At 43.0% G+C, this 25,994-nt stretch overlaps 1 protein-coding gene across 5 annotated transcripts in view; it reads right to left on the bottom strand.

Moving 5' to 3' along the window:
* Positions 1 to 25,994, bottom strand: part of OPCML (opioid binding protein/cell adhesion molecule like) — a 381,701-nt gene that overhangs the window by 63,052 nt on the left and 292,655 nt on the right. The gene's annotated exons all lie outside the window — the stretch shown is intronic.

Genomic DNA, 25,994 nt, shown 5'->3' with positions numbered 1-25,994 from the left:
TTTTTGGTCACTTCTCATCTTTTTTTTCTAGTATATAAAATGACCAAAAATCAACAAGGCTGTCCGGGCATGCTGGGAGAGGCAGTTTTGCCACAGCTGGAGGCATCCTGGTTGGGAAACACTTAGGTGGATGCGGAGATTGGAGTGTCTTGGAGCCGCTTTCTTCGGCCCGCGCCGGCCAGATTTACTCCACTGTCTTCCTAAGAGCTCAGCATATCAGTGCAATTAACCTCTCCCACAGACATGAACAGGGCTGCACATCTATCTCTTCCATGTCACTATAGGAAACATTGCATTACAGGACTGAGGAGAAGACCACTTAACTGCTTGTCTCCTGCCCAGGAGTCTGACATCCATGCCAGACCCATGGAGAAAAATAGGAAACATTATCATCAATCTCTTAATATGTAAGTGCAGAAGACAAGATGTCACCATACGACAGGAGTTCACGACTACACGACAGGTCATTCATCGCAAAAGGGACCTTCAGTGCTCAGCACTGCACATTCAGGTAAAGGTCGGGGCTACACTGCGACATTATGTAGCGCTAAGAATTGACATTAACTATCGAGCTACAAATATAGTCCAAAGTACACCGAGTTGTATGTATGCAATCAGTTCACACTAGAGTTGTAAATTTGAAGAAATTTTTAAGCCATGGGGGAAAAAAAAAATAATTCAGAAAAAATTCTAAATTATGTTGAGTGAAATAGTTTTACAAAGTGAAAAATCCTTTTGTTACACTGGAAACATAAAATGTAGGGTATATAAAAGTATAATGCTTTTAAATAAAAGTAATACATAAAATTTGTTTTTTAAACTTTAAATTTGTTTTTTAAACTTTAAATTTGTTTTTTAAACTTTATTTTGGAACAAGTTTCATAGTGAGTTTAACATTGGAGTGGTCCTTGAAAAAAATGTATAAAAATTTAGAAAAGCTAAGACATAATATATACATCAAAAAGGGATATTCGAGAACTTACAAAGACTTTCAGATGCCTTTCATGAAGGTCTGAGGGTCTATTCATATGGCAGAATTTCCGCATGTGGATTCTGCCTTAAAGGAAATCTGTCATCAGAATCACCCGCACTAAACCTGTTACACAGGCTTGTAGTGGGGGTGATCCTGATTAAAACGCTCCTTACCTGGTTAAAAATGGTTCAGCGCTTCTTCAGATATCTATATTTTTAGTTTTCTGTTTTTCCCTGGCTTGGGACTCAGTGGGAGGTGTTATCATCTGGGACTCGGCCACACGTCATTATAGCTGGGCGGAGCTGCCGCCCGGCTCATGAATATTCATGAACTTATCCTCCTGGTCTAATTCTTCTTTCTCGGTCTGGTGTGGAGGGCCGCGCATGCGCCGCGTTCCGTACACCCGGAAGCCGCGTTCTTCCCCCGGCTTCACTCAAGCTGCGGCCCTATACAAGTAAGACGGGCTGCATGAGTAAAAAGCCGGGGGTGGGAGGAAGGGAGGGACGGAGGGTGTTTTTATTCACAAACAGACCGAGAAAGAAGAATTAGGCCAGGAGGATAAATTCATGAATATTCATGAGCCGGGCGGCAGCTCCGCCCAGCTAGAATGACGTGTGGCCGAGTCCCAGATGATAACACCTCCCACTGAGTCCCAACCAGGGAATAACAGAAAACTAAAAATATAGATATCTGAAGAACCGCTGAACCATTTTTAACCAGGTAAGGAGCGTTTTAATCAGGATCACCCGCACTACAAGCCTGTGTAACAGGTTTAGTGCGGGTGATTCTGATGACAGATTTCCTTTAAATTAAAGCCCAATAGACTTCCTTGGGATTCTGCACGCACCCATTCACACTTCTAAATTTCCGCATGCGGATTCTGCACCAATTCTGCAGAAGATCCGCTCAAGCCAGAACTCACCCAAATGAATGCGGAAACGGATGTGCGGAAATTCTGCTGTGTGAATAGACCTATATATACTGTGTATGTGTATATAAATAATCTTTTATACCATCTTATAAGCATATTATTTATCATTATGAAAGAACATATTCCATACTCACTGTATTTTTCAATATTTCTAGAAAGGGTTTTTTCAGGCCTTTCCATCTGTAGTTCACACGAATAATTTCTACCCTGACATATTACTGGCTTTGATTTTAAGTGCGGCTGATGCTATAACTGTACAGTGGTCCCTCAAGTTACAATATTAATTGGTTCCAGGACGACCATTGTATGTTGAAACTATTGTATGTTGAGACCAGAACTCTATGGAAACCTGGTAATTGGTTCTGAAGGCACCAAAATGTCATCCAAAAATAGGAAAAATAAGTAGATAACTAATATAGATAAAGAAAATTCTTACATATAAAAGTAAGAAAGATCTGCTGGGAGCTGTAATCACTGTCTGTCAGTGTTTCCCAACCAGGGTGCCTCCAACTGTTGCAAAACTACAACTCCCAGCATGCCCGGACAGCCAAAGGCTGTCCGGGCATGCTGGGAGTTGTAGTTTTGCAACAGCTGGGGGCACCCTGCTTTGGAAACACTGGTCTATGTAGAGGACAGGAGCTTCTTCGGGGTCCTGTACAGTACATGCAGTACTGTAACATGGAGTAAAGTAACATGGAGTCGCCCTCACCTGGTGTCCAGAGGAGAAGGTAACCCTGGTACAGGTAAAGTGTACAGAACATGTAATACCTCCCTGTACTGTAGGGGGTGCTACCAGACATCAGTCAGTGCATACGCTTCAGTAATACAGGTGTTTTACCAGTGAATGCCCATTCTGATTGGTCAGTTCTTCCGGCCATTGACATGTTTCACAGATCTGGACTGTATGTAGCATTGTATGTTGAGTCTGGTTTCAACTTACAATGGTCCAGAAAAGACCATTGTATGTTGAAACTATTGTATGTTGAGGTCATTGTAAGTTGAGGGATTACTGTACTGTTATGTGCCGTCTTCATTGACAGAAATACAGTTCATGCAGAATTCCCCCCAAAAAATTAACAAAATTAATATTAACATAAAATTCCCCCCAATGACCGCAACAAAGTGAATTTCACCCAGAAATTAAGAGGAAATTCTCAGTGTAAACAGGCCCTTATAGACTGCAGCTGACACTCTAAAATCTGCAGCGCTACAAAACGTCACAATGTAGCCCAGCCAGTGTGCAGCAAAAGGCACCTTTGTGAATAAGTGTGAGCTCACACTCTTTCAGAAGAATTTATCATTTGTGCAGATTTTTGCGCAAAGTCAAAAGCTGCTACGCAAGTGTGTGGTTTTCCCAGCTGCTGCATAAAATGTATTACTTTGCCGCTCGTCACTTCATAAACTTCCAGAAATGACAGGAAGGCCCCTGGATAGTGCAAAAAAAAGTGTAAAAAAGTTATACATTTCTACCTATGGCAGCTGGTTACTGGAGTACATTTGCAGAATTTTTTTTTTTTTTTTTGAGAAAATGATAAATTCTGTGCATCTGCCAACCATGCCCTTGGAAGCGCACAACAAGAGAAATGACGGAGCCAGGGGTAGACCAAAATGAGAAAATAGTAAAATACACTTTGCAGGTGCACGCCGGTTGATAAATTCCCCCTTTGTGTTGCCTTCCATAAGGTCAGAAACTATTTGGTAGAATCCCATGTTGCCTCTACTCTCCCTGCATCCTGAGGTGCTGCCCTCTATAGGTGCAATGAGCTTGAATCACTGAGTGCAGATAATAAATGGCTAAAACCCGAAGTAGAAGTCTGCAAACTGAAATGTTCTGTGCCACATGTTGTTCAGGCCTCTGTTCATAGTGGTGGCATGTGCTTGTGTCAAAATGGAACAAGATTGGTCACCCTGTCTGCAGGTAAAATGAGGCTTTGTATCTGTACTGGACTCTTAAGTATACTTCCCCCAGCATCCATCTCATCTATTCGAGGATGTTCAGGCACCCTCCATGTAGCTTCATGTTCTGCTGCCAAATGTCAGTTCTCATTAGGAGCGAAGATCAATATCTGAGAGCAGAAGAAGGCGCTGAGGATCCTTGCTAATCGCCTTTTCTTACATATATATCCAGGGCGCTCGGTTATCTGCAATGTGAAAATCTCAAGACGCGCAGAGGCTGAAATGAAAAGTTCTGAGCAAACTACAAATCTTGCAGAACGTTCTTTATCCTCCTGGCCAGGTTCATGTCCAATCTCCTGCTGATGAGGGAGCTGCACAGATTAAGGTGCTATTACTGCTGGAATACTCTGCTCGCTCAACAGCTGCCATGAGATCCGGGACAGAAGATCCCTGGTGCAGCGCAATCCCAGTCTCTTCTTCCCTGTCTTATTATCTAGAGATTTCCTGGGCATTAGAGGCTACGTGTGTTTTACTGGGAACATAGTCAACGTTTAACCTCTTCACTGCTGGGAATCAATGTTTGGCCCTGGGCACCCTCAGTAAAACAGTTCACAGCATCAAGCTTGGGGGAATATCTAGAAATAGTAGTTTCACTATATATAATATATATTACATTTGGGTAGCCGTATTAGTCCAGTGATGCAGATGCAAATCATAAAATGTTGCAGTATCTTGTAATACCTTTTTTTATTGGACTAACAGCATTTTGTATAGACAAGCTTTTGGGATTGCTCCCTTTATCAAGTCCAAAGCAAATCCAAGAGATTTGCTTTGGACTTGATAAAGGGAGGAATCCCAAAAGCTTGTCTCTACAAAATGCTGTTAGTCCAATAAAAAAGGTATTACAAGATACTGCAACATTTTATGATTTGCATCTATATATATATATATATATATATATATATATATATATATATATACACATACAGTGGGCAAAAAAAGTATTTATGCCACCAATTGTGCAAGTTCTCACACTTAATAAGATGAGAGTCCTGTCATTTTCATCATAATTATACCTCAACTATGAGAGACATAATGAGAAAAAATTCCCTAAAATAACATTGTCTGATTTTTAAAGAATTTATTAGCAGATTATGGTGTAAAATAAGTATTTGGTCAAACACGAAAGTTCATCTGAATACTTTTTGACAGAGGTAAAATGTTTTCTGTAAGTCTTCACAAGGTTTTCATACACTGTTGCTGGTATTTTGGCCCTTTCCTCCATGCAGATCTCCTCTAGAGCCTTTCAACTCTCTCCAAAGGTTTTCTATGGAGTTGAGATCTGGAGACTGGCTAGGCCCCTCCAGGACCTTGAAATGCTTCTTACAAAGCAACTCCTTCATTGCCCGGTCGGTGTGTTTGAGATCATTGTCATGCTGAAAGACCCAACCATGTTTCATCTTCAATGCCGTTGCTGATGGAAGGAGGTTTTCACTCAAAATCTCACGATACATGGCCCCATTCATTCTTTCCTTTACACGGATCAGTCGTCCTGGTCGCTTTGCAGAAAAACAGCCCCAAAGCATGATGTTTCCACCCCCATGCTTTACAGTAGGTATGGTGCTCTTTGGATGCAACTCAGCATTCTTTCTCCCCCCAAACTGGATGAGTTGAGTTTTTATCAAAAAGTTCTACTTTGGTTTCATCTGACCATATGACATTCTTCCTGTACTCTTCTGGATAATCCAAATGCTCTCTGTCAAACTTCAGATGGGCCCGGACATGTACTGGCATAAGCAGGGGGACACATCTGGCACTGAATGATTTGAGTTCCTGATGGCGTAGTGTGTTACTGATGGTAGCCTTAGTTACTTTGGTCCCATTTCTCTGCAGGTCATCTCAGGTGAGATCTTGCGTGGGAGCCACAGATTGAGGGAGATTATCAGTGGTCTTGTATGTCTTCCATTTTCTAATAATTGCTCCCACAATTGATTTCTTCACACCAAGCTGCTTGCCTATTGCAGATTCAGTCGTCCCAGCCTGGTGCTGGTCTTCAATTTTGTTTCCGGTGTCCTTCGACAGCTCTTTGGTCTTGGCCATAGTGGAGTTTGACTGTTTGAGGTTGTGGTGTGTTCAGGTGTCTTTTATACTGATAAAAAGTTCAAACAGGTGCCATTACAGGATACCTCCGGGATGTACAACTTATCCCCCATCCTAAGGATAGGGGATAAGTGTTAGATCGCGGGGGGTCCGATCGATAGGGCCCCCCGCAATCTCCCGGATGGAGCTACGGTTCCCTGCATGGAACAGGCATTTTCGACCACCGCCGGAAGCGGCAGCCGACACACCCCCTCAATGCAGTTCTATGGCAGAGCCAGAGCGCTGCCTTTGGCAATCTTTGGCTCTGCCATAGAACAGCATGGAGGGGACATGTCGGCCGCAGCTTTGTGCTATGGTCGAAAACTCTCGTTTCATGCAGGGAGCCGGGAGCTCCATTCGGGAGGTCGCCGGGGGCCCCAGCCTTGCCAGCCTGGTGCAGGTCTACAATTTTGTTTCTGGTGTTCTTCGACAGCTCTTTGGTCTTGGCCATAGTGGAGTTTGGAGTGTGACAGTTTGAGGTTGTGGACAGGTGTCTTTTATACTGATAACAAGTTCATACAGGAGCCATTAATACAGGTAATGAGTGGAGGACAGAGGAGACTCTTAAAGAAGTTACAGGACTGTGGGAGACAGAAATCTTACTTATTTGTAGGTGACCAAATACTTATTTTCCACCATAATTTGCAAATAAATTCTTTAAAAATGAGACAATGTGATTTTATGGATTTTTTATTCTCATTATGTCTCTCATAGTTGAGGTATACCTATGATGAGACTTACAGGCCTCTCTCATCTTTTTAAGTGGGAGAACTTGCACAATTGGTGGCTGACTAAATACTTTTTTGTGACACATCTTCTGTAAGGGATTAGATACATTCCAGAAAGAACTATGAACTGGACAGGACATGTTACGTGGCAAATACCATGTAGAATATTATTGTTGTGACCTGTACATGGAAAAACCTATAAGCTATGCAAACAATTCCAAGCCACAGTGAAGATGCCACACCTCAACCTTGGATTTAGGAGGCCACACGCAAAACTCTGCTACCCAGACACGCTTTCCTTTAAAAGGAAAGCCACGAAAAGCGGAGCTTAAAATCTCCTTAGGAAGGATCAGCCAAATCCTGGAGAGGTAGCAGGTATATAAGACACATCTAGTTTTATGCATGTATTACAGTGTGCCTAAGGAAAACCTCCAGGTCCTGATGACAATACAGTGGTGGTACAATATTTCTTCATGACCCATAGCACTGATCTGCAAACTGTGGACCTCCAGCCGTTGCAAAACTACAACCCACAGCATGCCAGGAGCATGCCAACGGCTGTCCGTGCATCCAGGGAGTTGTAGTTTTGCAACAGCTGGAGTTCCACATTTTGGAGACCTCTGAACTGGAATGACCCAACTAAAGGTTTATTTCCCACAATTCTCTCCAGGCAAACTCATTTATAATACAAAAATAGTTGGATAAAAAAAACTCAAGAAAGATTCCTACATGAAGACTAACAAGAGACACCCCTCCCTCATGCACAAGCCTTTCTAGGGCCCCCGCTGCTGCCTGATCTCTGGAGGAGGGAGAGGAGCCCAGAGGTCTCAGGATGCTTGTTTGCAGCAGTCACTCATCCCCTGGGCTTGTTGCTTTCTTGCTCAGCTGACATTCCCATCTTGTCTTTTCTTTATTTAAGAAGTCTTTTGTGTCCCCAGCTGAGCCAGTGACTCATCTCACTATTCTGTGCAAATCTCTTAGGGGCCGGGAAAAAAGGAGACTGATGAAGACAGGAACAGAGAGCGCTCCAATAAGAATGCGAGAGAGACGATCCAAACACCTAAGACGGCAGCGGAAGGCAATATTAACAGAAAGAATGGTGCAGACAATAGCAGCATGAGAGGTAGACACAACAATGAGCGCCAGAAACACGGCGTAATTAAAATCTACAAAGGATGTATGAGAATTCAGGAGAATAGGGATACAGCTAACTCGCTGCTAAGTAATAGAAAGGAAATAAAGTGAAGGACGAAGGAACCGGGGTGCTCACCAAAAGCAACAAGAGTCACTTAGATCTTCTCACAGGATGAGGCCGTATCTGTCTATAGTCCATACAATGCAGGATGGTTATACACAGATCGGTTAGAATATTAAAACTACTGCTGACAATAGTGCCTGTCAAAGAGAAGGTGATGTAATAGACGGAAGTGACCAGTTAGTTCTAGATGTTGAGGTTGGAAGAAGGAAAAAATGTCTAGACAACTGGATTAGAGCTTCTCCAGAACAGTTGGTCTTGTGGAGTGTTCCTGGTGTGTAGGTGGTTAGTGTCGACGAAAAGGAAGAAGAACTGGGGACAGGGTCATGGTGGCCCAATGCTCAATGATATTGGATTGATTGCTACCCATCTGACCCAATGCCACAGAAGAGCTGCTGTAGAGCAAAGTGTTAAAAAAAAGTTCCTGCTGGTTATGATAGCAAGCTGTGATGCCTTGTGTGGTCAGACATCTTCCTGTGTATGGGGATGTATTTGTAGATAGAGCACCATTGCGGATGTCTGTCCATCAAAGGTATCTACATTGGACATGTCAACATTAGAACTGGAGCAGAGAGTAATGGAAGAAGGTGGCCTAGTCTGACATATCGCATTTTCCATTATGTGGACTGTCGAGTGCGTGTGCATCACTTACCAAGGGAAGAGTTGGCAACACTATGCACTATGGGAAGAAGACAAGCTAGAGGAGACAGTGTGATGGGAAATCTTGGGTCCTGGCATCATGTGGATGTTACTGTGACATGTACCACCTACCTAAACAATGTACAGACCAAGTCCTTCCTGCATGGCAACAGGATCCCCTAATGGCAGAAGCCTATTGTAGCAGGATAATACCCAGTTACACTGCAGACAGAAATAAGAACATGACAAAAACTATCAAGATGTTGATTCTTAAGTCCCAGGATCTCAATCCAATCAATAATCTGTTGCCTGGTCCATAGAGGCCGCACCTCACAACTTACAGGATCTCCTGCTGATACCACTGGACACATCATAAGTCTATTAATTCCAGTCCTCGGAGGTCAGAACATAAGGGAGAAGACACAGTATTGCAAAGGGGTATTACTTTTATAATTAATTATGTATACAGAGGGCACCATTATTTTCATTGAGAAAAAACTGTCCAGCTTTCGTCTCAATAGTTTTACTGAGTTATTAAATATTAAAAACATCCAGCTCAAAGGTGGTTCTCGTGAAGCTACTGGAGTCTTGTCTGCAGTCATTTCCCTTTTACTTGTAGAATTTATAGAGTCTTTACCATTTAATGTGACAACACCAGCAGATCAGACTAAAGTAAATGCTCCTTGGATGTATGTCCTAGGGCCAACAGTGGAGTCAGACTCCATATAGCAGACCAGCAGAAGTTAGGATAGGGCCTCGTTCACACGGTAGGGTTTCAGACAATATTTTTAGGCAAAAACTATGAGTGGCTTTTCTTGATTTTTCTTGATCTTTCCTTTACAGTTTTTCTCCCTGTAGGTTTCACTCCTTGTTTTGGTTACAAACACTGATACAGAATACTGTTATGTGAATAAAGTTTAGGTTTGGGCTGCACATTGGCTTTTTACAATATCATCTCACATGAAGTTACAAATAAATCAGTAGCAGAAGGTATATATTCATTTTACAGGCGATTTTACAGGCGAGGTTTGAGTTAGTGGTGATGCCATGGTGCAATCTTATTTCATCACAATGCTGTATGACACCAGTCTGGTAACATTGCTGGTCCTCGGAACACAGCTGGTTTTGCACCTGTCATGTCTACAATAAAATGGGTCTACCATGCCCTACAAACCTTTTTACAGATGGATGGCATTTGAGTTTTAGCTACAAGAAGATGTCTCAGTTTACCTGCTGCTTAAAGGGGTAAGCTGGATGAATACAAATGTCTTCAAATCAACTAGTACCAGAAAATTATACAGATTTGTAAATTACTTCTATTTAAAAATCTTAATCCTTCCAGTACTTATCAGCTGCTCTATGCTCCAGAGGAAGTTGTGTAGTTCTTTCCAGTTTAACCACAGTGCTCTCTGCTGCCAACTCTGTCCATGTGAGATAATATGCAGAGCAGAAGAAAAATCCCCATAACTAAGGTCTTCTGCTCTGGACAGTTCCTGACACAGTTAAAACGAAGGAAAGCGCTCCATAGTGTGATACCATAACAATAGAATATGGGTGGACACAATATAGGAAGTGCTCACCCTTGATGGATGTACTGAGCCAAGTACAACAATGGAAAAGCATATATGTGATCAGTAGATCAAGGATCGAGCAGCCGCTCCTGGGATGCAACAGCAAACACAGAGAGGACCTCCAAAAGAATCAGGATCAAGCAGGGCACATGAAACTCAGGTGAAACAATTAGGTTTATTATCCACAATGCGACGCGTTTCGCGAAACGCGTTGCATTGTGGATAATAAAACTAATTGTTTCACCTGAGTTCCATGCGCCCTGCTTGATCCTGAGTCTTTTGGAGGTCCTCTCTGTAGTTCCTGACACAGACAGAGGTGGCAGCAGAGAGCAAAGTGGTCAGACTGGAAAGCACTACACAACTTCCTCTGGAGCATACAGCAGCTGATAAGTTGTGGAAGAATTAATATTTTTGAATAAAAGTAATTTACAAATCTGTATAACATTCTGGCACCAGTTCATTTGAAAGCATTTGTTTTCTTCCGGAGTACTCCTTTAACCCCCAGCTCAACAATATACTTTAAGGAGATGTGAAGAAGAAACAGGTGACAAGAGAGCACAGCGTATCGCTCAGTTGGTTTGCGGAGAGGCGGTGTTGGGTATAATGCCCTGCGGTTCTATAGTAATATCAGTTTATAGTAATCAACGGAAATAGTAACTAATAGGAAGACAACGCTTGTGTATAAATTGTAGGCAGCAATGTTCTGCTGGAAAATCAGGTCTTAGGGCAGAGAAGTTCTGCAGATCTACCTGCAGGTCTCCAGCAATTCCAGCTTTTCAATCTACTCCTTGACTGAGCGTGAAATTCTCACAAAATGAAAAAGAAAAAAAAGAAAGCAATTTCGACTGCTGTTATTTCCAGATTCGGAACTAAAGCAGAAATCAGGAGCAGAGAACATCTCCCGTCTCTTGACTGAACACAAGGACGACGAATTTATAGAAATCTGCGTCCCGGCCCTCCCAAGAGCCCAACACAGAATACACAGAGAAGTTTGGAGATAGATAATGAAAGTTGCTGTAATGGTATGTCCCAGGCAGCAAATCAGATAGTGAATCACCACAGGGAAGCGAAACATGCCATGTTACCTACTGAGGAGACAGCCAAAAACTGATCCCCCTCCAATCAACACACCAATGAAGTCTATAGGGTGTATATGATACACTGATTATGTAACCTGAGAATAAGGTATGCAGTGTCCATCAATCAGCCCCTTACCGCAGTGTGTAATACTCTGCAGAGTCGTGTTAATGTGTCTCTCCAAGTACAGGCCCACAATGGGCAGGTGATTTGCTGGGCACAAGCTAGAAAAAAGTAGCTGTATCTCAGACAATGTCCTGGCCGCCCTTGGCAGTCTAATGAGAAGTGGTTTTATTTCTTACAGTAGGCAGGACGCACTGTAATGAAATACTACAAGCATATTAAGAAGGTGATCTATGAGCCGACAGTACTGGCCGCCATGTTATTACACACAATCAAGGACTATGAGTTTAATGTCCTGTCACGCTTCACTAGGATGAATTTTGGCTTATTGAGTAGAATGTATAAGTCTCACTGATCATCTAACATAAAGGGGATCATCCTGAATGTGCACTATATAGAGCCATCCATGACTACATACACTATACACAGCCATAACCGCATACACTATACACAGCCATAACCGCATACACTATACACAGCCATAACCGCATACACTGTACACAGCCATAACCGCATACACTATACACAGCCATAACCGCATACACTATACACAGCCATAACCGCATACACTGTACACAGCCATAACCGCATACACTGTACACAGCCATAACCGCATACACTGTACACAGCCATAACCGCATACACTGTACACAGCCATAACCACATAACTGTACACAGCCATAACCGCATACACTGTACACAGCCATAACCGCATACACTGTACACAGCCATAACCGCATACACTGTACACAGCCATAACCGCATACACTGTACACAGCCATAACCGCATACACTGTACACAGCCATAACCGCATACACTGTACACAGCCATAACCGCATACACTGTACACAGCCATAACCGCATACACTGTACACAGCCATAACCGCATACACTGTACACAGCCATAACCGCATACACTGTACACAGCCATAACCGCATACACTGTACACAGCCATAACCGCATACACTGTACACAGCCATAACCGCATACACTGTACACAGCCATAACCGCATACACTGTACACAGCCATAACCGCATACACTGTACACAGCCATAACCGCATACACTTTACACAGCCACAACCGCATACACTGTACACAACCACAACCGCATACACTGTACACAGCCACAACCGCATACACTATACACAGCCATAACCGCATACACTATACACAGCCATAACCGCATACACTATACACAGCCACGACCGCATACACTGTACACAGCCACGACCGCATACACTGTACAGAGCCACGACCGCATACACTGTACACAGCCACAACCGCATACACTGTACACAGCCACAACCGCATACACTGTACACAGCCATAACCGCATACACTGTACACAGCCATAACCGCATACACTATACACAGCCATAACCGCATACACTGTACACAGCCATAACCGCATACACTGTACACAGCCATAACCGCATACACTGTACACAGACATAACCGCATACACTGTACACAGCCATAACCGCATACACTGTACACAGCCATAACCGCATACACTGTACACAGCCATAACCGCATACACTGTACACAGCCATAACCGCATACACTGTACACAGCCATAACCGCATACACTGTACACAACCATAACCGCATACACTGTACACAGCCATAACCGCATACACTGTACACAGCCATAACCGCATACACTGTACACAGCCATAACCGCATACACTGTACACAGCCATAACCGCATACACTGTACACAGCCATAACCGCATACACTGTACACAGCCATAACCGCATACACTGTACACAGCCATAACCGCATACACTGTACACAGCCATAACCGCATACACTGTACACAGCCATAACCGCATACACTGTACACAGCCATAACCGCATACACTGTACACAGCCATAACCACATACACTGTACACAGCCATAACCACATAACTGTACACAGCCATAACCACATAACTGTACACAGCCATGACCGCATACACTACACAGCCATAACCGCATACACTGTACACAGCCATAACCGCATACACTGTACACAGCCATAACCACATACACTGTACACAGCCATAACCGCATACACTGTACACAGCCATAACCGCATACACTGTACACAGCCATAACCGCATACACTGTACACAGCCATAACCGCATACACTGTACACAGCCATAACCACATAACTGTACACAGCCACAACCACATACACTGTACACAACCATAACCGCATACACTGTACACAGCCATAACCACATAACTGTACACAGCCATAACCGCATACACTGTACACAGCCATAACCGCATACACTATACACAGCTAGCCATAACCACATACACTGTACCTCCATCCTCATGATTTGGGAGAGCGTCCCAATATTTAATGCTGTTTGTCCTTCCACAGTTGGCAGCCTTCTTTTCTACAGCAGAACTGCACATCATTTAGTGAAGGCACAGCTCTGAAGACACAGGAAGGGGCCGACTGAAGCTATTTTCAGCCATGGCTCCCACTGACGCCTTGTGACACAGTCGATGATTTGTGAGACAAGCCCCGAGCATTGGCCGCTGCATGTGGGGCTTATGTCTCTGCATGATACAGACTTGTCTTCTAAGCATGCAGCACAGGCGGGGGTGGTCACTTACAATTCCCTTCTTCCTTTTCATGTGGTTGGCATGAGGTGCACCCCCCCCCCCCAAGTCTCAGCTGACAAATGCCGCAGATCTGGGTATGAAGAGGATCTAGAGTTGGAACAGATTTATTGTCAAGCTGCAGAAACTGTTTGCGGAGGAAGTACAAGCCTTCCATATCCTGCAGAGGGGGGACATCAAAACACAGAAAGGTCCTGCCACAGTTATGAGATTGGCCAGATGCTACCACGCTTCATCCAGTCAGCATGTCCCCATTGTTAGACTGACACATGCAACTCCATAGACTTCCTCCTCCGCAATCAGGGATCAAATGGGCGCTGCCAAGTATAGCATGGATGATTTTATTCACATAATTAAAAAAAGTACACAAATTTCGGAATGGAATTAGTTCCTTCAGGTACGAGAAGTACGTGAAGAAGGAACTAATTTGGTCCTGAAATGTTTTAATTGTGTGAAAATAAGCATCCATGCTATACTTGGCAGCGCCCATTTGATCCCTGATTGTGGAGGAGGAAGTCTATGGAGTTGCATTTTGTGCTGTTAGCGCTTGGGAAGGAGCGGAAGCCAATGAAGGAGTTGACTACTGATAAATGCTTAGGTGTGTTGTGTCCACTTAATGCACAACCCTAATTGGTGAGTTGTTCTATGGGCATTTCTTACCTTGAGCAAGACTCCCAAATGGGCAATGAGTGATCAAGGTGCCCATCTAAATGCCACTGTATGCTACGGTGCTTCCCTTATGAATGGGGTAGATATGATCATGAATCACTCTACCCAATCATAGTTCAGAACAGTTTGGCACTACACTTACAGCTGCACTGTTCTTACTATCCCCTCCCTGCACTCGTCTATGATCATAGAGGTAACTATGTGGCCATTCAGTTATAGCTGCAGTTTTCTCTCCTTCCTGCACTAATATTTATGTTCCTAGAGATCAATGTGGCCCTACAGGTACAGCTGCACAGTTCTTTCTATAATCCTAGAGATAAGTGCACAGAGAGAATAGAGAAGACTGCGCAGCTGAAACTTTTTGGCCACACAGATCTCTCTCTATGATCCTAGAGATGAGCGCATGGAGAGGATAGAGAAGAATGTGCAGCTGTAATTGTATGACCACACAGTTCTCACTATGATCATAGAGATGAGTGTAAGGAGGGGATAGAGAAGACTGTGCAGCTGTAATTGTATGACCACACAGTTCTCTATATTATCATAGAGATGAGTGTAAGGAGGGGATAGAGAAGACTGTGCAGCTGTAATTGTATGACCACACAGTTCTCACTATGATCATAGAGATGAGTGTAAGGAGGGGATAGAGAAGACTGTGCAGCTGTAATTGTATGACCATACAGTTCTCTATATTATCATAGAGATGAGTGTAAGGAGGGGATAGAGAAGACTGTGCAGCTGTAATTGTATGACCACACAGTTCTCTATATTATCATAGAGATGAGTGTAAGGAGGGGATAGAGAAGACTGTGCAGCTGTAATTGTATGACCACACAGTTCTCTATATGATCCTAGAGATGAGTGCATGGAGAGGATAGAGAAGAATGTGCAGCTGTAATTGTATGACCACACAGTTCTCTATATTATCATAGAGATGAGTGTAAGGAGGGGATAGAGAAGACTGTGCAGCTGTAATTGTATGACCACACAGTTCTCTATATTATCATAGAGATGAGTGTAAGGAGGGGATAGAGAAGACTGTGCAGCTGTAATTGTATGACCACACAGTTCTCTATATGATCCTAGAGATGAGTGCATGGAGAGGATAGAGAAGAATGTGCAGCTGTAATTGTATGACCACACAGTTCTCTATATGATCCTAGAGATGAGTGCATGGAGGGGATAGAGAAGAATGTGCAGCTGTAATTGTATGACCATACAGTTCTCTATATTATGATAGAGATGAGTGTAAGGAGGGGATAGAGAAGACTGTGCAGCTGTAATTGTATGACCACACAGTTCTCTCTATGATCCTAGAGATGAGTGCATGGAGAGGATAGAGAAGACTGTGCAGCTGTAATTGTATGACCACACAGTTCTCACTATGATCATAGAGATGAGTGTAAGACGGGGATAGAGAAGACTGTGCAGCTGTAATTGTATGACCACACAGTTCTCTATATTATCATAGAGATGAGTGCAGGGAGGACTGTGCAGCTGTAACTGTATGGCCACACTGATCTATCTGCAAGATCATACATTGGTGTGGCCCTACAGTTACAGCTGCACAGTCCTCTCTATTCCCTCCCTGTACTCGTCTCTATGATCAGTACAACAAGGAAACAGGAAGTTACAAAGACTGCAACGCTTTAGCATGGAGAAGAATCCCAGGCAAGCAAGATTAACCCTGCTAGTAGACCAGTGGTACTCAACTAGAAGACCGGGGTTCAGATCTGGTCTGGACCACAGCAGCCAATAGTCTGGACCTCCAGCCAGTTCAGCGAACCTGCTCTGCCTACATTCATTTGTATGAGTGTCTTTCAGACACCGATACCAAGGTATGGCCAAGCACAGCCTGGAACAAGGAAATGCTGCTCCCTGCCCAACCAGTGCCTCCTCCATGATTAGCTTGCACTATTTTGCTCTGGCCAGGCAATGCATCTGATGCAACACAGGAGCTGGGACTGTTGAGTATTTTCAGATGCTCCCTAAGCTCCCATCATGCCCTTCTGTCTATGCATGATGGGAGTACTTTGCAACAGCTGGAGAGTACACAGTTGCACATTTCATAATGGGGAGTATAGTGGCACAGCTCATATGATGTGGCATAGGGGAAACAGTGGCACAGTTTATAAGGTGTGGCATAGGGACATAGTTCATATAGAGGGGCATAGTGGTACAGTTCATATGGTGGCATAGTGATATGGTTCATATGGGGGGGACATACTGGCACAGTTCATGTGGAGCATTGTGGCACAGCTCAGGGGAGGCTTAGTGTAAGTTCATTAGGGGGCACAGTGGCATTATTCATTAAGGGGACCGAGGTATAATTATTTGGCTCAGGGCACAATGTTTGCCAATATTATATTTGGGGCCACAGCATGTGGCAGTATTATTCTCAGGAGCACAGTGTGTGGAAGTATAATATTTAGGGGCACGGTGTGTGGCAGTATTATATTCAGGGTTACAGTGTCTGGCAGTAATATATTCAGGGGCACAGTATGTGGCAGTATTCAGGTCACAGGGAACAGTAGACTTACATCTTCCACACTTCAGTCACTCATTTTAACCTGTGATTTATTCTTAGGGTAATAATAATGCTCTACAATAGGCACCACCTATTTCTTGTATGGCACTGTGGACACAAGGTGAACCTAGGACTTAGCGTTCAGCTCGGACCTTCACTGGATGGCAGACCTATATAAGCGGACCCCTACTAAAAATAGTTGAGTACCCCTATACTAGACCATTAGGATTAATGATCTTAAAGGGGTATTCCGCCCCTAGACATCTTATTCCCTATCCATACATAAGATGTCTGGTCGCTGGGACCCCCTGTGATCTCTGTCCCAGCGGTTTCGGGCGGCTGTGGTTGTACGTCACTTCCTCTCCATTCATGTCGATGCGACCACAGCCTTCACACCCCTTCCATAGACATGAAAGGAGGGGGGCGTGATGTCAAAACCAGCTGCCGGGGTGCTGAGCTGGAGATTGCGGTGCGCTCCAAGTGGCAGAGTGCCCATTTAACTTCTCTGCCCTAGAATACAAGGTATGCTGACATTGACCCCTTAAAAAGCTTTACTGAAGAATGAAACATATACGCTATCCATATGATAGGATAAGTGGAGAAGTACAGTGTAGTGTCCATGTATACAGAATAAGAGCAGATACCGAGGATTGCACCCAGTATAGAGGAGGTGGGACTGTGTAGTGCCTGTGTATATGGACACTCGCTGAGAGGTGGTGCTGGGTGTGTTCTAGGAGTGGTCATGTAGCCAGTTTAACCATTTGTGTGCCAGATGTAAGTTTGTGCAGTAGGAATCTCTTTGGGGCTGACGTGTTCGCTGCTCACAGACGGTGCAGTTCCTGCTGGGAACAATGGCTTTTATTAGAGGCGGCTTTTGTGCCGTTCATTAGAAGATAATTCATTCACCTGTGGAAACATTACGAAGAATAAAAGCACTGATTGCAATTATGGGAACTTGCAGAACTCAACGCGGCACAGATCCGGAGTATTTATTGATACATTTTACCAGTAAATGGTTCCACTTTTCTAGAATAAAATATGTGCCAGGATCATTACGGAAAGATTGTTAATGGCGTATTTATAATTCTCTCGCAGAACACGTGGCGTTAATCATTCCACTTCTTACCACGCCAGACGCTAGAGCAGTAAATCAGTAACACAGAGATTGCTCCCGGCGTGCGATGACTGTACCAAATATTAACAGCTCATTAGAAGAAGGTATCTGTATCAGTCCCGCCAAGGATTCATCACAGTGTCCATAACAGCGCCACCTGCAGGATGGGTGAACTCTGCCCTCGGACACCCAGCAGCATGTCCTTAACCCCTTAAGGACTCATGGTTTTTCCGTTTTTGCACTTTCGTTTTTTCCTCCTTACCTTTAAAAAAAAAAATCCTAATTCTTTAAATTTTGCACCTAAAAATCCATATGATGGCTTATTTTTTGCACCACCAATTCTACTTTGTTTTTGGACTTGTACGCCATTGACCGTGTGGTTTAATTAATGATATATTTTTTATAATTCGGACATTTCCGCATGCGGCGATACCACATATGTTTATTTTTATTTACACTTTTTTTTTAATGGGAAAAGGGGGGTGATTCAAACTTTTATCAAGGAAGGGGTTAAATGATCTTTATTCACTTTTTTTTGCAATGTTATAGCTCCCATAGTGGCTATAACACTGCACACACTGATCTTTTACATTGATCAATGGTTTCTCATAGTAAACCATTGATCAATGATTCTGCGGCTTGACTGGTCATGCCTGAATCTCAGGCACTGAGCAGTCACTTGGCGATCGGACACCAGGAGGCAGGTAAGGGGACCCTCTTCGTGTCCTACAGCTGTTCAGGACACCGTGATTTCACCTGCCTACTTATGTACCCTCCCTAGGCAACAGGTCCGTAACCGCAGTGACAGTCCCTCCCTAGAAAAGTGAGGGGAGTCAACTGTCAAAATAATAAAATACAATAATACAGACACAGGTCAAGGTACAGTAGGGAGCAGACAGACAAACAGAAGAAAAACTAACACACACACAAAAAGTCAAAGTCCACTATCCGTGTCAAAAACCAGGAGTAGTCAAAGTACAAAACCGCTAATACCAGAGAAGAGTCAGAGAGCGGAGCCAAAGAGTCAAAATGCCAGATATTACAGAAAAAGTAGAAAGCTAGCTAGAAGTACAAACTGAGCTCTTTAGCAGGCAAAGACTTGGAGTAGACTGCCTGCTTATATGGAAGCAGGTGCTCCAAGAATGGTCAGCTGACGAGTCCATACAGCCGTGCATAACCCAGCAACAAAAAACAACAAAGAACCTGTCAGAACCTTTTTACTCTATAGGTTCTGACATTAGTTTTCATTGTCCCACTTCCTTGTTCCTTCTGTTATCAATCCCATAATGCCTCAGCATAAACAGGTGGAGCCAGTACCCTATCAGCCCTGCAGGAAAGGACAGTGTGGTCTTCCTGGATAAGCTGAGACATGATGAGTATGGAGCCCCTAAGGCAGAACTGTGACCAACAATCTTATCAACAATGACTATGAAAGAAGCTTGTGCCCGACTGCAGAGAGCCTGTGTGGTACAGTCCATGTCATAGGAAGTTTTCCAACCCATGGAGAACCTGTGTGGTACAGTCCATGTCAAAGGAAGGTGTCCACCCCATGAAAGGCCTGTGTGGTACAGTCAGTGTGATGGGAAGTTGTCTACCCCATGGAGAACCTGTGTGGTACAGCCCATGTCATGGTAGGTTGTCCATCTTGTGCAGAGCCTATGTAGCAGAGTTCATGTAACAGGAGGTTGTCCACCTTGTGAAGAGCCTGTGTGACACAGTCCATGTCATGGGAGGTTGTCCACCCCATGAAGAGCCTGTGTGACACAGTCCATGTCATGGGAGGTTGTCCACCCCATGAAGAGCCTGTGTGGTACAGTCCATGTCCTGGGAGGTTGTCAACCCTATGAAGAGCCCCCCCAACCCCCTTGTGAAAAGCTTGTGTGGAACAGCCCATGTCATGGGAGGTTATCCACCCTGTGAAGAGCCTGTGTGGTACAGTCCATGTCATGGGAGGTTGTTAACCCTATGAAGAGCCTGAGTTGTACAGTCCATATAATGTGAGGTTAACCACACTGTGCAGAACCTGTGTGGAACAGTCCATATCATGGGAGGTTGCCCTTCTTCTGTAACGAGTGTCTGTTGAACAGTCCATGTCACTGAAGGTTGTCCACCCTGTGAAGAGCCTGAGCGGTACAGTCTATGTCATGTGTGGTTGTCCACCCTATGAATAGCCTGTGTCGTAAATCCACATAATGGGAGCTTGTCCGTCCTGTGAAGATCCTATGTGGTAAATCCATTGTATGGTAAGTTGCCCTTTCCCACTTCTATCTGGGAAGTGTTGGTACCAATAAATATAAAATAGCAAAACAGTCCTCTAGGTATATAAATTCTAAAAATACACAAGATATGACCAGTAAATCAGTAGATTATTTATTACTAACAATAAAATGACATACCATAGGTGTTCTGACAGGGCCCTTGCCGGAAACACACATAAAAATAGTGAAAAATATATATTGGAAAAAATATATAAAAAGATCTGGAAAGAGTAAAATAATTATAGTTTCTGTGACTGCATGTCAATAGCCACCTATAACTGAATACATAGCGCAAATAGTAACTTAATAAATGTCTCTTGATGGATGTATTAGATTCCTCTCAACAGCAGCGGGTATTGGAATTATAGTTAGATCAATAAATAAAATTAAAGATCCACTGTAGTGCACTGTAGTCACAAGTATCCACTGTAAGGTCCACAATATGAGATAATGAACGTGAACATTCACCAGTGCACTGCACCACTCACCACCCGTGGATTCTCCGCATATGAAGGTCACGCAATGTCCTCCTGAAGTGCAGACTGGGACGGGCAGCAGCCGGCCTAGGTAGATGGATGTCTGCGTGTCCAGAGCCTTCGGTAGTGATCCCGCGGAGTGGCAAAGAGTGGCGTCTGGCCAGAGTTTTAGAAGGTGGTGGGGTGAGTGGTGTATACAGCAGGCTTTATCAATGGAGCGCAGAGCACACAGATCAATGTAGTTCAATAGAACTACATTGATTTGTATGAGGAATCTAATGATTTCTCATAAAATTTTCCAAAGGGACCAAAAAGTGTAAAAAAATAAAAATAAAGTTTAATAAAGGTTGGAAATTTTTTTTAATTAACCCCTTCCATAATAAAAGCCTAAATCACCCCCCTTTTCCCATCTTCCATATAAAAATATGTAAACAATAAAAATATTACAGGGATTTAGGAGCACTATTATGCTAACTTGGGTGGGGCTTATAGTCAGCCTCCCTCCTCCCATTGTATGTGTACTCAGCCACACTGGAGGTAACCTGGGAGGAGGCTGTGAGTCGGCCTAATGCTGCCGTAATTGTCCACTGGCCCCTGGTTTTGCTTATCATGCACAGGTAGGTTAGTGTTAGGTTAGAACAATCGGCACCCGTGCCACTTGAGAAACCTTGGCGTTGGTGTGCGGGCTCTGTTATGTCCTTCATGCAAGGACATACTGGCTAATGTCTCAATTTTAACATTAGAGTTGAGGGATAGTCAATGTCATTGTCTACATCTACCACAGTAGTGCACCTTAATCCCTGTAATATTCTAATTGTTAAACATCCACATGGTCTATCTGGTGTAGGATTCTATTGTGGCACTTGTAGTCCGCTGCAGGCATACTACAAGGGCAGGATCTGCTCCCCCAGTATAAATGCACAACCGCACCTCCAGCCATTTGAGACCACGTCTTTGTTGTTGTTTAAACTTAATAAAAACATACATATTTGGTATTGCCGTGCCCGTAATTGCCCGAACGAGTAAATATAACACTATTTATCCGGTGCGGTAAATGGTGTTAATGTAAAAGAAATACCAGAATTGTGTTGTATTTATCACATCATATACTAGAATAATGAAGTAAAAAGAAATTAAAAAAAAGTCCGATCAATACCACAATTGTAATGATAAAAACTACAGATCACAGCGCAAAAACAAAATAGCCCTTATACAGCCCGGTATACAAAAAATAAAATGCAAAAAACTAAAATTTGTCAAAAGGGAATCTAAACCACTGTACAGACCCCTGCACTCAGTATTACAGGGACCATGTGTACCTCTGTACTATGCTTTTAGGTGCCAAAAGATCCTGTTACATACCATATTGGGGAACATTAATCAGGATATACTATATGTTGGAGGGAGTGGGATAAGGGGGGGGGGGTGCACCAAAATGCAGCTTTGCAAAGGCGCTGGTTATAATCACTGGGAGTAATAAAAGTACAGGTTCCAGTCACTATAGTCTGGAGCATAATAATAGTACAGGTTATAATCACTGGGAGTAATAATAATAGTACAGGTTATAATCACTGGGAGTAATAATAGTACAGGTTATAATCACTGGGAGTAATAATAACAGTACAGGTTATAATCACTGGGAGTAATAATAACAGTACAGGTTATAATCACTGGGAGTAATAATAACAGTACAGGTTATAATCACTGGGAGTAATAATAACAGTACAGGTTATAATCACTGGGAGTAATAATAATAGTACAGGTTATAATCACTGGGAGTAATAATAATAGTACAGGTTATAATCACTGGGAGTAATAATAATAGTACAGGTTATAATCACTGGGAGTAATAATAGTACAGGTTATAATCACTGGGAGTAATAATAATAGTACAGGTTATAATCACTGGGAGTAATAATAACAGTACAGGTTATAATCACTGGGAGTAATAATAACAGTACAGGTTATAATCATTAATCACTGGGAGTAATAATAATAGTACAGGTTATGATCACTGGGAGTAATAATAGTACAGGTTATAATCACTGGGAGTAATAATAATAGTACAGGTTATAATCACTGGGAGTAATAATAATAGTACAGGTTATGATCATTGGGAGTAATAATAATAGTACAGGTTATAATCACTGGTAGTAATAATAGTAAAGGTTATAATCACTGGGAGTAATAATAATAGTACAGGTTATAATCACTGGGAGTAATAATAATAGTACAGGTTATAATCACTGGGAGTAATAATTATAGTACAGGTTATAATCACTGGGAGTAATAATAACAGTACAGGTTATAATCACTGGGAGTAATAATAACAGTACAGGTTATAATCACTGGGAGTAATAATAACAGTACAGGTTATAATCACTGGGAGTAATAATAACAGTACAGGTTATAATCACTGGGAGTAATAATAATAGTACAGGTTATAATCACTGGGAGTAATAATAATAGTACAGGTTATAATCACTGGGAGTAATAATAATAGTACAGGTTATAATCACTGGGAGTAATAATTATAGTACAGGTTATAATCACTGGGAGTAATAATAATAGTACAGGTTATAATCACTGGGAGTAATAATAATAGTACAGGTTATAATCACTGGGAGTAATAATTATAGTACAGGTTATGATCATTGGGAGTAATAATAATAGTACAGGTTATAATCACTGGGAGTAATCATTATAGTACAGGTTATAATCACTGGGAGTAATAATAATAGTACAGGTTATAATCACTGGGAGTAATAATAATAGTACAGGTTATGATCATTGGGAGTAATAATAATAGTACAGGTTATAATCACTGGGAGTAATAATAATAGTACAGGTTATAATCACTGGGAGTAATAATAGTATAGGTTATAGTTACTAGAGTCTGGAGCAGGATTACTATTCTATGGTTCTGATGAAAGATTTGGAATATTGGGGAGGATGTTTTTTAAGGGTAACAGGCTGAACTGGATGGCCGTTTTATATCAGCGTTATAATCTATATTACCATGGTTACACTGCGGTTTGGCTTCACTGGGGAACAACTCGGATTAGTGACTTAAATGGGCACTGCCAGATTAAAAACTTTTTATATGTTGTACTTCTTGGCAAAACATTAACCTTTTTTAATATACTTAAAAATGTATCTCCCTTTTATAGAAATCATGGCTTGTAAAAAAACACAACTAGGGGGTCCCTATACCATCCTGATCATGATCTTGTCCTGCTGAACCATCATCTTTGTCCAGTAACTGAGGGTGGGACTAGCAGTCCTCTGTGCTCACTCCTGTATTATCAGACTGCAGCATGAAAACAGAGAGAAGGGGGTTACAGAGCAGCCTGCAGTGATTGGATGAAGAGACCCAGCACAGCAGACTCAGGGAGGAAGTGAACGCATGGTGAGTGAGAACGGGTTCAGTGCTTTCCTTAAACACGCCCCTTTCTGAGCAGTGGATGTCAGAATGAGTGAGCAGCAGAACAGAGTGATTTGAGAGCCAAAAATCTGCATGATCTAATGAGTAATATATATAAGAACAATTTTTTCAGAGATATGACAGGTATGCTTTAAGCTGAAATGGACCATCTATTCAAGTCCATGTAAAACCCAACACCCACCTCAGGCTGCTGCTCTTTAGCTGCTTTACACTGCAGCTCTGCCCCTCCTCAATGCTTTACGCAGCAGTTGTGCTTGTTCATATGCAGTGTATAACCCTAAGCTCAGCAGAAGTTCAGTACATGGAGATGATAACAGTCCTCTTCATCAGCAAGTGTGCACAGTCCAAGTCCCCCTCCTAATCAGTACCTGTGCACAGTCCGAGCCCTGACCCTCATCAGAACCTCCTCAGCAACAGTCCAAATACCCTCCTCATCAACACCTGTGCACAGTCAGTGTCCTTTTCCTCATCAGCACCTACGCACAGTCTAGGTACCCCTACTCATCAGCACCTATGCACAGTCTAGGTACCCCTACTCATCAGCACCTATGCACAGTCTGGGTACCCCCTACTCATCAGCACCTATGCACAGTCTGGGTACCCCATACTAATTAGCACCTATGCATAGTCTGGGTACCCCCTACTCATTAGCACCTGTGCACAGTCTGGGTACCCCCTACTCATCAGCACCTATGCACAGTCTGGGTACCCCCTACTGATTAGCACCTATGCATAGTCTGGGTACCCCCTACTCATCAGCACCTATGCACAGTCTGGGTACCCCCTACTCATTAGCACCTATGCACAGTCTGGGTACCCCCTACTCATCAGCACCTATGCACAGTCTGGGTACCCCCTACTCATCAGCACCTATGCACAGTCTGGGTACCCCCTACTGACTAGCACCTATGCATAGTCTGCATACCCCCTACTGATTAGCACCTATGCATAGTCTGGGTACCCCCCTACTCATTAGCACCTGTGCATGGTAAGGGCCCCCTCCTCATAAGTAACTGTAAACAGTCAGGGGCCCCTCCTCAATGCTTCTTTAGTCCATTTGTATATAAGCTTATTCCCCTAACATAGGCTTTTATGGAGCCATGCGAATAAGGAAAGGTGTATTATAAGACAGATGACATGTGATGCTTAATAGATACTGCCCCTAGTGGTCACACCCTCACCCCAATGTCACATAATGCTGCACTTCATTAAGGTGTAAATAGTGTGACAATAGCAAAGTGCACGGCAATTTATATTTCATCAAATATCAATGAGATTCATTTTATGTGACCTTCAGACAGTGCTGGACATGGAGAGAGATAATCAGTAAGGGGGGGGGGGGGGGAAGGTTGCAAGGTGTACTATACCCCCCAGTCACTAACACCCACTTGATGCAAGTGCCAATAAGGTATTTGGGACAAATCAACTTCTCTTACACAAAGGTCCCACTTTTCCTAATAACAATTGTCACCATCTCTTTTCACAAATAAACTATTCCAGGAAACGACAAGCAACATCAGATCTTGCTGGTCAGACATTGGTGGCCC

Source organism: Hyla sarda, chromosome 10, assembly GCF_029499605.1.
Source record: "Hyla sarda isolate aHylSar1 chromosome 10, aHylSar1.hap1, whole genome shotgun sequence".
NCBI lineage: Eukaryota > Metazoa > Chordata > Amphibia > Anura > Hylidae > Hyla > Hyla sarda.
Note: the sequence above shows the minus strand (reverse complement) of the source record. Positions and strands in the feature narration are given on the sequence as shown.